At 39.0% G+C, this 17914-nt stretch overlaps 1 long non-coding RNA gene across 1 annotated transcript in view; it reads right to left on the minus strand.

The window, feature by feature from the left end:
- Positions 1-14931: 14931 nt before the first annotated feature.
- LOC137440814 (uncharacterized) overlaps positions 14932-17914 on the minus strand; it is a 32819-nt gene continuing 29836 nt past the window's right edge. Inside the window, exon 3 of the long non-coding RNA XR_010987246.1 lies at positions 14932-15026. This is a non-coding gene — a long non-coding RNA (uncharacterized lncRNA). The remainder of the gene's footprint in view (positions 15027-17914) is intronic.

The following is a 17914-nucleotide window of genomic DNA, read 5'->3' on the forward strand; positions in this document are numbered from 1 at the left end:
CATCTTTTTTGGAAAGCTAAAGCACCATAAACAATGATAGGATCTTGAAATCAAAATCCAGAAGCACAGTCATGCTCTTATCTCTTTACTAGTCTTACCCAAACTGAACAGGCCAAAACTCCCCAACAAATGCAACCACAATTTATTCAGGTTTTAACTGAACGGATCTAACTCCTGTGTGACCCTTCAAGGTTCTATTTCACATTGTTTTGGTTTTTTTGGCCAGTGAAATACCCCAGAAAACAAAAAATTAGTTTCAACTTGGCCTTGAATCTCATACAACTGACCTTGGCCCATTGGTCCAGCCTGCCCAGGTCACTCTGTAGAGCCTTCCTACCCTCAAGCAGATCAACACTCCTTCCTAGCTTAGTGTCATCTGCAAACTTAGTGAGAGTGCACTCAATCCCCTCATCCAGATCAGTGATAAAGATCTTATTTTTCACTTGATGCTTTTCCTATTTTTTTTTAAACCTCTTTTACCCAATTCTAATCAAGAAACTGGTCAAATTAGTAGCTAATAATGGTGGGGGGTTTGTTTTTTTGTTTGGTTTGTTTTATTTTACTAAAAAGCTGGGGGGAGGTTTCTCCCTCCCTTTTGGAAAACCAAGCCTGTGCTCACATACGTTTGACCACCAGTTGCAAACTCATTTTCAGTGGGGAGACTTTCTACAGATAATGTTAAACTTCTGGTCAAAACAGGCTATAAGATGCACCAGCTAGACAGTCAGTGACATAACAGCTAAGGCATTCACCTGGCATTTGGGAGCTCAGCCTCAAATTCCAGCTCTATGAATCTAACCGAGCAGCCTGAGCCTCACTCCCTGCTTTTTCCTGAGTTTTGCTCCTTGCAAGGAGCAATCTTTCCTGGAATTTGAACAGAATGTGTCAGATTTTTCATGAAGCAAAATGCTGTATAGTTTATACAAACCATTTCACTCCAAACAGAAACAACACAGTATATAATTTCCTGGCAATAACTAAACTCCAAGACATTTTTTTTCCCTAATTAAATTAGGCATTGAATCATTGCAGTAGATTTATTTTCCTGTTTGTGTTTTTTATTAATTAAATCTGCACCATCTGCCTCTGTTTATCTGTTTCACAATCCTATCATCGAGCATTGTATGTTTATGTTTTAAAAGCATATTAGCTTTCAGGGTGGATTTTTTTTTAACTGCAGAATGGTAGGTGCAAAGCTGATTGTCATAAAAGGATCCCCAAATGCTACAAAATAGCAGTGCAGAAAGCACCACGGTACAGAAAAATAAGGGACAAAATCATGTGACAGGAGAGGTAATCAGAATAATACTTCAGTAAAGAGAAGACACTGAAGCAGAGCAGCATAACTTAGAGACCTGCTTCTACCTGAGCAGGGATGTGAGATTAATTTAGATATACTCACATGAATAATTCAGAACATAAAGAGAAGACATTTCAGGTCTGTGAATCTAACAAATAAAACAAGCTTTTTAGTGCAGATTTCTCCCCACATGGATATTAAATGTTTATGTATCCTGCAATAGCATCTAAGTCACAAAAGAGGCATAGATGTGTCTAATATTTACTTGTGGACTTGAGCTGACTCTCACGATTTGCTGTTAGTCTTTATTTCTAGTGTTTTGTGTTTGATTTTTTTTCTCTCTCTTAGTGTCAAAAAAACCCTAAAAATTTCCTTTTGGAATTCCATATTGCACCTGTAAGTACATGGATCATTAAAGGAAGCACATAAGACCAGACTAATTTATCCCGTTGAATTTCAGGTGGTATCATCTTCCCAAATGACACAAGTCAAGCTGTATCTGCCACAGATAACAGAGAGAGTCTTCTAATGTGATTTCAGCATGAAAAAAACCCACAAAATTAGTAACTTCTAATGCTGAAGGGGTGGATAATAAAACTTTCTGTTCTGATTTACGTCATGGGCTGTGATAAATCAAGAACTTTGACACAGTTTTAAACTATGTTGCGAAAGATATGGGAGTTCAGAAGAAGTTATCTATTGCAAATCCACTTCAAGCAAAAAATTTTGGGGTTGTTTGGCAATCAGTTCTTATTGAAGTTGTACAGGCACATGAGATTCACATTGAGGGTTTAGATCATTGTGATCTGATGCAACACAATAAAGTAAGAGTCCCCATAGTCCTCTAGAGGTATAGGTCATAGATTTACTGGTAATAGATAAAGAAAAGGCTGCAACTGTAGGGTAATTGTTTCTCAACCAGTACCAGTGGACAAAAGGTGTGCAAACCCCCACATCTTTCAGGTTTTTTACACATCTCATCTCAGGTTTTTTACACATCTCAGTGAAATTCTGATTTTATTCAGTTTAGTCTGAAGGAGGCTAAAGCGTTTTAGAGGTATTCTGAAGACCTGCTAAGACAATTCATTTTTCAGTCAAGATGCAGAAAACAAAACCCAACCAACCTACCTACATATGAACCCAAATTTCTCATCAAAATGACTGGAAAGCAGAAGCTTTAATGGAAAACTCACATGCAGCTCAGTTCATCTTTTCACTAAGCAGCTCCAAGTTATCATGAAATATTAATAAGTGTTTGGAATTGATAAGAACAGTAAGCACACATAACAGTAAAATTGCTTATAGATAACATCAATTTATCAGTCCTCTCTGACCCTTTCTCTAACAAACCTCTCCAGGCCATTTACAACAACAAGCCCAAGTTTCTTAATTACAGGTGACTTATTAATAATAGAGAAACAGAGTGAGCTTTTGGAGAGGCATTATCTATTTTTCTGTAACACCAATTTGGAGGAAAATTCTACCTAGCAAAGGCTGTCCAATGGACAATGATCACTCTGAGCAGTTCTCACATTGCTGCACATTACCAGTAGGAAAATGACCTTTGTATGTATCAAATCCAAGTCTCCACACTGATCTGGAGAAAGAGAAAAGTTTAAGGATTGTGCTCTGGCTCTTTATCAAGTTCAAATCTTTACCAGACAAGATTCCAGTTGAAATCCAAATGCACAGGTTCTGAAGGATGGGCATTTCTTCTAAATTACTCTCAGACAGCTTGAGACAGGTCTAATTTCACTAAACAAGTGCAAGCCATCCTTTCAGTGTGCTCTTGCCATGTGTCCTGAGCTGTGATGTACATACCACAGCCATTCTCACACCCCCACTCAAAGTGTCCCACAGGTGCAGCTACGGCCCTGTTGTTCAGCAAGTCAGCCATCCAAATTCCTTCCTCCCCCCAGTGCAAGGATCCTGTGCTCCTCTTGGCACACAGATTTGAGTGCATACTTTTCATTAGTTTGATCCAGCAGTCCATTCTGAACTGTCTTATGCTAAGTATAAAGAAAAGTCAAAGCTTCATACATCCAAGCTCTCCATCACTGGACTTACAACATCTTAAGCTCAGTTCATGTCCTCCTGGGCAAACATAGATACACTTTTTGTTTCTGCCTACCAGATGGATTCTTTCTTAAATGTGAAACCATTTTACTTTAGGGCCTAATCCTGTAAAGATTTGCCACCCTGCCTTCTGGGCCTTGCAAGACTTTGTTTTCATCATAAGCATCATAAGCCTGTCAGCAGCTCTTTGAAACAAATGGGGGTTTGAGTAACTGGAAATTATATATCAAATCTTAAAAGGGCAGTCCTGTGGTTTGGGATTTTTTTTCTTTTTTTTCTGTTTCTATTTGCAAAATCTGACATTATATTAAGAATTCTGATTTGGGAAGTTAAGAATCAGTTTGTTCTTCTTCATTCTAATTTGCATGATACACTGCTCTTCTGCTAAAACTCTTGGTTATTTATTGACTTTGGTTGCCTACCATAATCTGCACTTTTATCACAGGCAAGAACAAACTGACACAAAACCTATAACTCAAAAACCACTCCAGATCTGAAGCCAGCAAAACTTGAATCTAGCTCCAGATCAGGTGTTTTGTGGCTTGAGTAGGGAATAATAATAATAAAAAGAAAATAGATGTAATAGTTAATGTAATGTAATGATTTACTGTGGGTGATCCTGCTCTAGCAGGCGTGTTGGACTAGGTGACCTTCAGAGGTCCCTTCCAAGCTCTCAGCTGGGTATGGGATGAATATCTTTATTCACCATTTCAGCTTCACCTTAAATATATAAACCAGAAAAACAAACATAAAAATGCTAGTAATTTTGATTTGCAGACTTCCAGGCCCCAGCTGGTGACAGAGGAACTCAGAAGCGCTTAAATAGCACATGGTTCTACTTTCCCTCCTAGAAATGACACCTCCCCACATGGTTTTATGCTAATCCAGAGTTTCTTCAGCATTACAAATTGGCAGAATCGGACCCTCACTGACCTCAGTGAGAGGTTAGAAAGGCAAAAGAACATTACTGACCTCAACAGGTAAGCATAAATTAGACGTGCTGCATATGCACCCCCAAATTAGCATATGAACACATGGGCATGCAGGTCACTGAACACGATAGGTGGAGACTGGGTTGACTGCAAATCAGCTTTCTGTACAAATGCATGACTCTGGAGACAATCCTGCTTGGAAACCTGCAGGTTTAAGACCTGGAATTCAGAACTCCCCCCTCCCAAAGTGCCCAGGGGATGCACAGTAGCTGCAACTGGTCTGACATAGCACTTGTGCACTGAAAATCGATCACGGAGGACTCCAGGGCCTTGCTACAGGGCACCGTGGCCCCCATCTCGGAAGAGAACTGCTCTCAAGATGAGTAGGCATTTCTAAATTATTTCTAGGATTATTAAAGCATGCTCTCTAAACCAGATGTGAGCTCTGCAGTGGCAGCTGAACTCTGCAAGCCTACTGGAGTGCATTAGAAGAGTGGGAAGCTCTATGACCACAGGAGGAATGTGGGGCTTGCCCATTTCTGCTCAATTTCAAACAGCACTTCTGTGAGTGTTTAGGAGACAGAAGACATTTAGCTGTACATTGCTCTATCTCCTCCCTTCACCCTCCCCCTCATCTTTATTTTAGTAAAGTGTTTCATGCATTTGCCACAATATTTCCTTTAACAAAATTCTTCCTGCTGCCTCAGAACCACTCACAACCTGGCACCTGGGGAAAATTGTTGGCCATTTTACTACATGCATCATGTCTAAAAGGAAATCTATGAGCTTTTTGACTACAAAGATAAAAAAGGTTATCCTTCCTCTGCACAGCCTTTTGTTCCCTTTTGAAAAAGAGCTGCTGTGAAACACTACTGTGAAATGTCTGCAAATATAAAAGATCAACTGATTCGGACCTGCCAATTAATTTAATTGTGCCATATTTTTACTCAGCTTTCCGGCAACAGAATCATTTGTAATGCAATCAAAACCTGAGCTAAGCAAGCTACATTGCTTTTAATGAGGTGATGCACAATCTCTCTCTCTCATTCTCAGTTTTTCACAATGAATTTCTTAAGATGAATGAATTTATTTCTGGGCATAGTTTTTTTTTGGGTTTTTTTTACTTCACAGATTTACATGTCTATTAAAATACCATATGTGTGATAACACTATCTTTGTGTAGACTTTTCATTTTTGCTGACTGCACTCTGAGAGTCTGGCCATCTTCACAAAGTATCCAGATAAGGAAAATTGCTCATCTGTCATGAACTGAGTATCTCACAAAAACAAGCTCTGCCAATGGCTAAATTGAAATATACTATTTAAAAAAAAAATAAAACCAAAATCTGGTAAATGTAGAATACAAACAAATTATTACACTTCGGTTTGGGCTGAAAAAAAAGTGAGTTAATTGTCATTTGGGTTTGAGGTAGCTGATGAATCAAATTTGTGGAAGCACCCCGACTTTTTCTGGATAAACTAATCAAGTAATCATGCAAACAAAAATGACGGTTTTTCCGAGTGTTAAAAAAGTAGTGCACCAGATTAGAAATCCAGAAATGATTTAGGAAGGCTGCTCCTTTAAATTCCTTTCAAACCCAAGCATTTCTAAATAAAAGCTACATGGGCCCTTGCATGAATTATGGTCTTTGTCAAACATTGCACTGCCAGGTCACAGCCCCCCATGAATCAAATACATTTGGTGAAATCTGTAGACTAGTATTTTACACTCCTCAGAAAAAGAGACTGGGGTGGGGTGGGGGGTTATAATTAGGACTTTGTTTTTTGACAACAAGATACAACCAGTCTAAATGACCTGTGCTTTGAAGGTGGAAACTGCAAATGACAACCGTAATGACAAGAAGTACTATAAAAGGACTAACAACCAGCGCTGAATAAAATCCTACCAAGAAGTCTGATTCTGCACTGCTTTGCACCATTTCCTAGTCACAGATATCACTACAAACCCAGTATGAAATGCTGTCAAATTAGACAGGATTTTGCACTGATTTATTATATCGTATCACATAATATCATACCATATCTGACCTGTATCAGTATCAGGAATATTGTGATCAGCAAGACCAGGGAAGTGATCACATCCCCTGTACTCAGCACTGGCGAGGCCACGCATTGAGTACGAGGTGCAGTGTTGGGGCTCTCACTACAAGAAAGACAATGAGGTGCTGAAGAGAATGCAGAGAAGGGCAACAAAGATGGTGAGGGATCTGGAGAACAGGTCTACTAAGGAGCAGCTGAAGGAATTTGGGGAGAAAAGGGGGCTGAGGGGAGACCTTGCTCTCTACAACTCTGTGAAACGAGGTTGGAGTGGGCAGAGTTTGCTCTCTTCTCCCTAGTAAGGACTGACAGGACAAGAGGAAAAGGCTTCAAGTTGCTTAGGGGAGGTTTAGGTTGGATCTAAGAAGGAACTTCTTGACTGAAAAGGTTCTCAAAGGCTTGAACAGTCTCCCCAGGAAAGTGCTTAAATACTCATTCCTGGAGGTGTTCAAAAGACAGAGAAGTGGTGCTGAGGGACATGGTAGAGTTAGGCAATGGCTGGACTCGATCTTAAAGGTCTTTCTGACCAAAACAGTTCTATAATTCTATGACACATATATATATGGTTATACAGACACAAGGTTTACAGACACAAGAAAGCTATACAGAGTTACGTAAGACTGAAATATATGCTCTTAAAATAAGTATTCCCAGACTCACACACACACACATTTATTCCCCTTCTTTACTGCTGAAAACTGAAGCTTTATGAAATCTTTTTTTATACAAACAAATGAAGAGCAACTTGAGTAACTGGCTTTAGTCTGTATCTACTGGATAATTTCAGTGTGTTTGCTTCCAGTTTTAAGCCATGCTTGCATATTATAACCAGTGACAGTAAAGCACACATTTGTAGGTAATGCTCTAATCTCACAGTCAACTCCAATAATCTTGCACTGTGACAGGCTTCTGAATGAAATTGTTTTACACCCGACGTGTCTGTGAAATACATTAGTTGTATATTCATGGCAAAAATTACAGTAGCATAATTTAGGTAGCGTGAAAGGAAAAGGGTATGCACAACTTTGCTGCTGTCACCAACACTGCATGGGGAAAAATGGGTTTTGCTGCAAAAAAACCCTATGCTTTAAGCCTTTGTCTCCATGGGGAACTCATTCTAGAGGAATTCAGTGTGACTCTCCCATACTGCCAATACATGTTTCCTGTGTGAGCAGCTCGCTGCAGCACTTTTTGCTCTGTTTTGAAAGTGGGACAGTTCCCTCCTACTGGAACTAATACCATTATGTGTGCACGTGGGGAAACTAACACACCATAGCTGACACTCCGTACATTCACAGTTAACTATAGGGCAACTTCCCTACACAGAGAAAATGCAAAACCACAGAAGACAACATAGAAAATCTTCAGCCTCTACCTTTCTTATTTGAATTCAATTCCTGTTTTTCACTGCTAATCTGTAGGCTTCAACCCCTTGAAGTTTTATGTGTTTTACTCACACAATCTCTTTGTTAGCAAGCTGTGTGTCTTTGCTTTATTAACTGAATAAATTACAAGACTCCAAACCAGGAGGGTGTCTGTCATCATCACTATGTTTTGCAAAGGCTTTTGCAAGTAACTGAGTTCACATTAATAGACCCATGGACTTGCATAAATACATTCAGATGTCTAATATATGCTCCTGATCTAGCTCTTTATATTATAATCCAATTTATGATCTAGTCTGTTACATTATGAAAACCTGTCACACTGAAGTTGCTTAAGTAATGAACAGAAAATACTTGTGAATAACAGGGCAGGTTCATTCTGTCTTTTATTCAAGGACCTCATTACCTATTTGTAAGAAGATGACTAGAGCTTATTTACAGTATCTGGAAAGCTCTCTACTCATTAATCTCAAGGAACATGCAAAATCAGAGAGTGTTAACACAGTAGTGTTAACTAATGCACATCAGAAACATGACATAGCCCTCCAGGAATCATTTATGTACCTTTGTCCAATCTGTTTTGTTAATACTGTTTGGAGCATTAAGGCTAGTGTGTGAGTGGCCAATGCACAGAGAGAAGGCAAAAGCACAACGGAAACACTTAGCAGGTTTCGATACCCTGCTTTCATACCACATAGAAGTGGACACCGAATAGCAGAATGACTGAGGCTGGAAAGCACTTCTGGAGGTCTGTTGTCCAGTTTCCAAACCAAAGCTCAGCCAGAGCAGATAGCTCAAGGTCTACCTCTGACAAATCAAGTGCTGTCCTTCCTTCCATCCTTCCTTCCTTCTTCTCTTCCTCCCTCCCTTCCTCCCTTCCTTTCTTTTTCCCTGCTCAGTCCTTTTGATTTCTCTTCTCTCATTATGAAACTTTAAACCACATTCCAGTGGAGAACTGAAATCACATTCAAACCACAGAAGCACCTCACTAAAAATACCCTGGAAACTACAATTCCACTTTTTCACATTTAGACTGTCAAGTCTTAGATAAATAAAAAGATTTAAGGAGACTTGCAACACAATTGTGGAAAATGGCCTTACAATGCAGTTGAAATAGATGGAAATTTGTGTATATTCAGTGGTCTAACTTTTGTGCCCAAATCCTTTCAAGTCCTGTGTTTTGCATTACAGCTCACTAGACCTAGGAGAGTGAAAAAAGGTGTTACCTTTCACCATGTAATTTCAGTGGAATTCAGTGGAAAAGCTGCATTTATAAACTGGGTAGCATGAATTCAAGGAAAAAACCTCATCAGACACTGTGAGGTGTGGAGATAACCTCTCTTGTACTGCAAAGCTTGACCGGCATCTCCCACTTACAGTAGCAGGTTTAATTTCCTTGTTTCACAACTGGATTATCTTTGATGGACCAAAAGCTTTTGTTTGAACAAATGAGAAGTTGGTCAGAAAGAATCCTCAGAGAGATGCTCATTCAGAGAACTTAAAGGGAAAAAGGACAACATTAGGTTTTAACTGGATTTAGGATTTAACTGGATCTAGAAGAGGACACTTGTCCATAGCCCAACATAATGGTCTTAGTCCAAATTAGAATAATAACTGAATTGACACCAGGATTACCATGTCATTTATAGAGTAAAATTATGGTAGCAAACCATTTCATGCTGGAAATGGGGACAGTACCACGGGAAGCGTTGAAAACATGCAGTATCATTTAAAGAAATAAATGTAATTTGTTTCATATAAAACCAATCCTTATGAGATCTTGAAGAAGCCCAAACACGTTTTTTCATTTGTACAAGATGCTTTTTTCCTTTGGTCCTAAAGTGATTTCCCACCTCCCAGTTTGGCAAGGCTTTGGACAAACACACAGACAGGTAACAGACAAGCAAAGAGCCAGTCCGTGAAACTGTTACGAGAAGAATCCTGCTGACATTGGAGTAGCAACTTGCATAGTATAGACAAGTGCTTGCATGAACTTGTGCAGATACTGTATAAGACAATGCTACCCTGGAGTCACCACCATGGCTGGGCTAAGAGGAGCTCATTTTTGCATAGCCCATCTTGCACCTCTGCTGTAACTGCAGTTGAATTCATCATGTTGTGATATCCAGCATAAGACCACAATGCTTGTCCTCAAAATTGCTTAGGGCATGTCTACAGATGCAAAGTTGGTTTCAGGAGGAGGAGAACTGAAAAATATAAGCCACCATTGATGAATCCTACCATCTGGGTAGAATGAATTCAGCCTCAAACAAAGGTATGTGGGGGCAGAAAGGCAAAAGTGAGCTTGCCAATAAGAATAAACTCTGTTAAAACTGAGCACTTCCTTTGTTTTACTTCCTTGCCTGGTAAATATAATCAGGTAATTATATTGATATCTATAACTTAAAAATTTAAAGGAAAAAAAATACACTTTCCAAGAAAGCTAAATGAAACTATTTGGCATTTCTTATTGATAACGAATAAGCTTGATAGTTGCTGATATAAAGCAGCAGCCCAGGACTGACATTAACCAGCACAGCCTGTGATGTCAGTATTATAAATCATACATGGGAGTCTCGTGTTATGCAACATCCCACAAACTGGAGCACTAGCCATTTTTTAAAGTAATAAAGTTAAAGGGTAAGTAGGTTACTTATCGCTTTACAGCACTCAGACTTCAGCTAGTACAACACTTAAAAATACACAGATGGACGCTGGAGTCTCTTAATCAATTTGTAATTTCTGAGCTGGAAATATAGAGCAAAGCCTAAAAAGCCATGTAGTCCTGAAGGAGACTTTGAGAAGTTAAACAGAAGAGGTATCATTACATAATTCTATTCAGGAGGAAGAAACATCATAAAATGTCATAAAACCTGGATGTATATCATGAAGGTTAACTATTTTAGTGCTAGAAAGCTTTATCATAGTTTTAGAACTGCCGGAAACCAAGGTAGCATGGTTATAGCATACTTAAAAATATGTTCCACTTCATCAAAGTTGTTTTAGTTTACTGTTTTTACTGATAGAATACATTCTAAAAACCAAAACACCTCAAAAAACCGCCACCTTTTCCACTCATGCAGGGCTTCATAATTACTCCCATTTAACAAGCAGGAGCTCACTTTCAGTTCCCAAGCTGCTCATGGGCAGGAATGAGTGCAAAGTAACTACCTTTGTATTCCTGAACAGGAGGAAAGGTAAACTAGAAAGTTCCCTTTCAACTGAGGGAAGGCACAAGCCAAAGTAAAGCAGCTTGGATCCTTTTCCACTTGAGTACCTTCTTTACTGAGAGGGGATGAGAAGAAGGAAGAATGTGGCTGCTGGGAGATTTGGCAAATGATGCGCCAAGAGTTAAAAAACCCCTACAATTTCATATCAGTAATTTCTTCAGTTTCATATAAAATCTTGGTCATAAATCTAAAATTGCCACATGCCAAATGCTCAGTCTCTCCCCAAACTGATTTTATCATATGCCTGCAGGCCAGGATTCCCATGCCTGCAGCATATACAGGCATTTGAACGTGCAGACACTGTATGTGTAATACCAGGGAACCAAAACAACACATCTGTATCATGTCAGGGCTGTCCTTGAGAACAGGTCAAATGGCAGATGGGGGAGGTGGCATGTAGAGGAGCTGTGCACTACAAGGATGTCATCTAAGGTTGTCTTTCATGAGTCAACAAAGCACCCTTTGTGTAGACAACCCTGCAGCAGAGGCTTGGGGTAACTACTAAATTTATATTGTTACATTAATGATGGACTAGAACAATAAAACAGAAAGAGATTACCCCTGAAAGCAGAAATCTTGCCCCAGAAGCTTCCTGCATTGCTTTTCTTGCCAGCTTGAAGTTGTTGTGTGACCCTGTGAAATCCTATCCATTCACAGGCTGACAGAATGATGATTATAGAGCTATTCTTAGCTTCATGACATATCTAATGACTGCTTTAGCTAATATTGCTATTCAAATCATACAGATCCATCCCTCTAAGGCTATTGTGTTGTAAATTTATTGCTACAAGTTTTGAAGTATCTTGCAAATATTTGCTTTCCTTCTATGTAATAATTTATAACTAAGGAATACCTAAGAAAAGGCTTCTAATGTTTTGAACGATGATGGGATGATGTTGAGGTTTTCATTTGGGGATCTACTAAGTGCAACATTCATTGTTGTGTCAGGGAAACAAGTGTTCACAGGATCAGGTCCTTATTTTACTAAGTTGTGCTCATTATGGATACACTGAGCTGGCTGGAAGAGAGTCTGCAGATCTACTCTGCCAATTAAGAGCAATCCTACAGAGGTGGCTGCATAATCTACAATGCTCACATGCTTCTTGGAGCTTCAGTGGAATTAGAGTGAAGCTCATTACTTCCCTTCTCTGAATCCCATGTTCCTATTAATTCATCACCTTACAATAACCTATTATTTCATGGTATAACTTGACATTTCCAGCATATTTCTTATCCAAATATGCCATTAAAACCAAGGACTTTTTGTTAGCAAGTCCTTATACTAGATAGTGCTTTTGATATCTATGTTATTTTATGAAATTCAGTAGTATGGGCTCTACTTTAAGTTCTCCACACTACATCCAAACACAAAAACCCTTGGGATTTTTCAGTGACTCCAACTGATAAAGGTGAAGTTTATTTCAGCAATTGCTTGCTCTCTACACACGTTTAGCGTTTTTACAACTTTTTTCCTCTGCTAGTACCTTTTTACTGGGTTTTCTCAAAACAAAACTTCTTCCTACCTGCTCTGGAAGTTCCAGCCAGGGACTCTAAGCAGGAAATTTATGCTCAGTTCTCTTTCCAATCCTCTGTGCTTCATGCACACACACACTCTTTTATCCTTTTCTTATCTCTGTCTCAGCTTTGGCTCATAATCCCCACTTCAGGCCACTTCCCCAAGTCTCTCAGGAAAACATGCTATTGCAAGCCTGATTTCAGTCCTCTCTTTTTCCTCTGTAGCAAAAGGCCAGTACAGAGCCAAATGTTCCTGTTTTCCACTTGGTTCTCTGATGTGAACCTGTGGTTTGCATTTGATGCAGTAACATCAGGTTTTGCTGAAAGACCCTCAAGTCTTATTTTATTTAATAAGCAATGCCATCTTTCTTTACCATTACATAGACAAGTATTTAAGATAATTTCTCATGAGTTCTCCAGCTGCTTTGCTCCCTGCATGCAACTTTTCTACCTCTACCCCAGTTCAGACACATATAACCAGGCAGTGCAGAGTGAGCTCTCGCAACAGCAAAACCCCCACCAGAATCCAATGACACATACAAAGCAACTCAGTAATTCAGTTAAAAAGAAATAAAGGAAAAAGATTAAAAATATTTAGGAAGGGAATTAGGTTTAGATATATGTTTTAGTCCCTTTTTACTTTAAAAAAAAAATATTATTCTGGACTAAGTACCAGATGTGTGGAGACACTACACACAGTATAAGTTAATGGAATCGCAAACGATGTAGTCTGTAGATGCTTGTTGTACTACAGGAAAGCAGAGATAAAGTTACAATCTTTTTTGAGGTAACTGCAATCATCTACAACTGCCCTATCATCGTATAGGCCATTATGATTAGGCACAGACCATCTCCTGGACAGTCACAGCCCATCTGTTCTGCCTGTGAAAATATTCCTTTTGTTTACAGCTTTTCCACACCCAAATCAGACTACAGCAGAAGCATTCTGCAGAACACAGAGAAAACTTTTTCTCATCAGACAGTGCTCTTCGATGTCAAAACCCAAAATGGTACATTTGGTTGCACCTTTACCTCTTTCATATGGTCCAGAGTTCCAGGATTATTTGTGAACCTGACGTCCTTGCACCACAGCTATCACTCACACAGCTGTCTCCCTTGGTTGTCTTTCCAACAACTAACAAAATCCAATGATTTGTTTTACATGGCATGGCATCCTTAGACACTCAAGTCCTGTAATTCAAGCTTGTAAACCAGATCAACATCAGAGCTGGCAATCTTGTACAGCCCACAGAAAGCCTTGTAAATGTGCACCTCAGTGTAAGGAAGGAGCCCAAAAGGTCTATTTGAAAGGTATGATTAAACATGTGTATTAAAAAAAGACACATATGGAGGCATGCTTGAAAATTAATTATGTTTATGTATCTCCCTATATACCTCCTAGATTGTTAACTCTCAGGCCTGAAAGGAAACAATTCTCCTCATGAAATTCAGGATGTTTGTTCAGAACATCCTCATTCTTCATACACGGTTCTCCCAGGGTGTATGAGGCAATATAACTGCATTCTCTAGCCATCAGACAAAGCAAAGCTGTGCCATTGGCTGTGATCCATGTTTCCCATGAGATAAACAGCACTTTGATATGTATAAAACCAGGCTGTTTAAGACTTAAGGTTAAGGCTTTTCTACATATATTTGGGTGTAAAAGTATAAACAGCTGTTCACAGAATTTATACTACAGAAACTGTATATGCAAAGGACTATTTTTCACTGATAAGTCACTCAGTTTTACATATCTTTCTTTGTGTTACTTGGTTTCATTGTAAACTTTATAGAAAATACAGACCAGACTCTGTCTGCACAGAATCAATTGCTCTGGAAAGCTTTGGTAAGATAGTGCACTACATTGTTTTTCTGATGCAGTAGCATAGCAATAAGACTGTAAACTCAAGGATACAGAAAAGTTCACCAAGATATATGAGAAATTTCATTATTCACAAGAGAAGGAAAATCAGCTACGTAAAATTGGTTTTGTCTGGAGTATACCAATCAATCCAGTGTGTACCATATGAGGTTATGCTTATTGACAATATTCCCAATGGGTAGGAGAGTACAGACAACAAGCATGGGAACATTACAGACTTCTCAGTTGCTCCTGAGGGTTTTTCAGCTTTTATTAAAAAGGAATACTTGCAGCTATTGTGTCTATGGAGAAAAACTTCTTGCTCAGAGACTCTTAAAACAATACCATGTATGACAATGAACACTAACCTAGAGTGAAACCGTTCCGAAAGTTGAGTTACTAACCATTTATTGGCAACAAAAACTTGTTATAGAAGAACATCACATTATGCAATCTGACTTTGAATGGAACAGATAAGAATGTATGTTTTAAGACTCCTGGCTTTTAAAACCATGCAGGTGTATATGTCATGCCTTACTGAAAGAGTATTTACTTCTCTAAGCTGCAGGAGACATCAAGATAAAGTTTTTGACAGAAGAAAGTGCAGGGTCAGTACTCTTCATTTCAGTGGAATTTTGTTGTTGTTGTCCAAGGGGGAATATCCCAATCCTGCCAATGAAGTATAAGAACAACAATGATGGTTCAAGATTCCCAGTGTTAATTTCTATTTTCCTGCTGTTTATTCACAGTTTGCGTAGAACACAGTCCCAATAGCATTAGTCTGTGCAAATGAAACACAGGGACAACAGTCCCTACCCTGAAGTCTTTTAGACCAGATATAGAAGAAAGGAAAAAACGTAGGAGAGTAAACTGAAGCAGAAGTAATTGCTAACCTCCTCCAGGTTAACTGCTTAGGTATGTGACAGAGAAAGAATTAGAATTGCCACCAAGCCTTCAAAGGAGCAGTTTTACAGTCACATCTCTATTCTGATCATCTGTGTCATATCCCCCACAATGGACAGCACTGGCTTTCCCTGTAACCTATTCAGCACACTGGCAGCAGAACAGCTAGCAGACCTTCCCAAAATAAACACAGCTCTGTCAGAAGCTTTCTGTTGGAAGCCATTCACACTGGACATCAGAATGAGCAGTTGCTTCCTTACAGTGTCTTTTTCAGGCAGGTTCTAAACGTTTAGTTTACACCCTTTGTATCCCAAATGATCCAACAAATTGTGTTTCTCTATAGGTAGCACAGGAATTTGTCAGCCTGTGCCCTTCTTTTGTGATAGGCAAGCATAAAGAACTTAGTCTGCTGCCTGGTCGCCCTGGTTAGTGGATGTATCTGCAATTTTCTTCATCTGTATTTTGGATGTAATCCTTACACACCTCATGGGAGTTGAGACAGACCTGTTCAACCACACTGCATGTAAAAGTCTTATGACTGGAGGTAGCAATGAGTCATGACATTTGTAAAAGGAAGGACAACCACTCAGCAACACGAGTTAAACTTAGACCAGCCAGTCCTATGAAATAAACACACAGCTTTTTAGGATTGCTTTGAAGAACTGTCTGGGGAGAAATGAGAGTAACAGGAGGGAGTGGGGGGGAGAAACATTTAAATTATTAAGGATGCAAAAAAGTCTGAGTAGAACAAAGACTTCTGTATGAAGAAGAAAAAAAAAAAGGTTAAACACAGATCATAATTTTGTATAGTGATTATTATTAGCATAGTGCTTCCTGCAAGAAAGTATACCTACTGGAGTTGCAAAAGCAGTAGTAGATAAAGCAGAGTGCTCACAACTTAGCAAGAGCTTTGAAAGTCTTGTCAATAAAGCTACAGAGTTTGAAACAGGGCCAAGTGATAGTACGTGATAATACTGCACAATTGAAGCAGCACTTCAGTATCTAATCTTGGGATTAGAGCAGATCTGGAGGTTCACACTATTGAAACCATGTCAAGGCTGAATTTATAGCTCTCCTTGGCAGATATAAATAACAGCTACAGATTATTGGAGGCAAACTTTTTTATACTTCACCAAAAAAAAATGCCTATCTCAAAACCATGGAAACTTTCTTTCTCATCCAAAAACCAAAAAATCCAAACTCAACTCCCCCCCCCAAAAAAAAACCCACAACAACAACAAAAAACACCCAAACCAAAAAAACAACACAAAGGAAAAAAATGAAGAGAAAAGAACATTCTCAGCTGCAGTAGATGCTGAGGCATCTGTTTTCCACTATCCCTGTGTTTATACGAATGTTTCTAAGGATCCAGCTCCTTGATATTATGGTCTTTGATAAGCTTACTTAAGCAAAAGACCTGACTACAAACCAGCCTCTTCCTGCACACAAGGACTTCATAGGAAGAAATTCTTCCCCATGAGGGTGGTGAAGCGCTGGAACAGGTTACCCAGAGAAATTCTGAAGGCTCCAACCCTTCAAGTGTTCAAAGCCAGGTTGAACCTTTGACAACCTGGCCATGGCAACGGGGTTGGAACTAGATGATCTAGGTGAACCTGCTTGGACAGAGTGTTTGGGCTAGATGATCTCTAGAGGTCCCTTTAAACCTCTATCATTCTGTGATTCTGTATCCCTCCCAACTCAAACCATTCTCTAAGTCTATGATATGCATGAGACAAACATCACATTCTCCCCTCTGGACACACAGATATTGTAAACATTGAAGTGAAAAATTTATCATAGATAAACTCTGAAGTCACACAATTCATTAGTACTAATGGTGTTAAAAGTTTATTCTTAATAGAGTTTGTTGGGGAAAAAATGGTGTACAAACACACACACATATATAAAGATCAAAAAGAAGTAGGACACAAAGAGGAAATTGGTTTGGAAGTCAGGAAAGCAAAATAGAAAAAGAAGGGGGAAAAGCTTGGAAAAATTGAGAAGATGCCATATTGGAAAGTGATCTTCTAAATGCTGTTTTCCAAGCTGTGCTTAGAAGCTGTCCAGAACAGAGCCAAATAAGATTATATCTATTGTACCAACTTCTCCCTGTAATGCTAATGTCCTGTATGTGATACTTTAGGTGTAATTACTGTCTGGATTTCAACAGGTACACAAACCATACATTTGGCAGAAGTTGTGTGTAGACTTCTTTTTCCTTTAATTTTTGTATTTGCATGGAAATTGCAAAGTGCAAATTATTGCCATAAAATATGGCTCCTTTTTTTAGCCTGACTGACAGATGCATCTGCTTCAGCAAGAACAAAACTCAACTCTATTAAACCAGTAATCCTTCCATATGACATTGTCACATAGCACAGATGTCCTTTCATAGGATTTCTGTCAAGGGGATGGCTTGCCATTCCATGCTGACAGGTAGGGATGGGGATGATCAGCAAAGAGCTCAGAGATTACTTAAAATGCCTTTCATCAAACTGAAACCAACCTTTATGCAATTCACTGCGGAGCAAAATTAATTACCAAACAGTAATTGCTTCCATTTATACACACCTAAATGCTACCAAACTTCGGGAATGTGAGAGCTTCCTAACTGAACACAGAGCACTTGCTGTTAACTCTTGAATGCCTCAAGA

This window comes from Melanerpes formicivorus, unplaced genomic scaffold, assembly GCF_026170545.1.
Source record: "Melanerpes formicivorus ecotype bairdi unplaced genomic scaffold, bMelFor1.0.p_v2 SCAF_4, whole genome shotgun sequence".
Taxonomy (NCBI): Eukaryota; Metazoa; Chordata; class Aves; order Piciformes; family Picidae; genus Melanerpes; species Melanerpes formicivorus.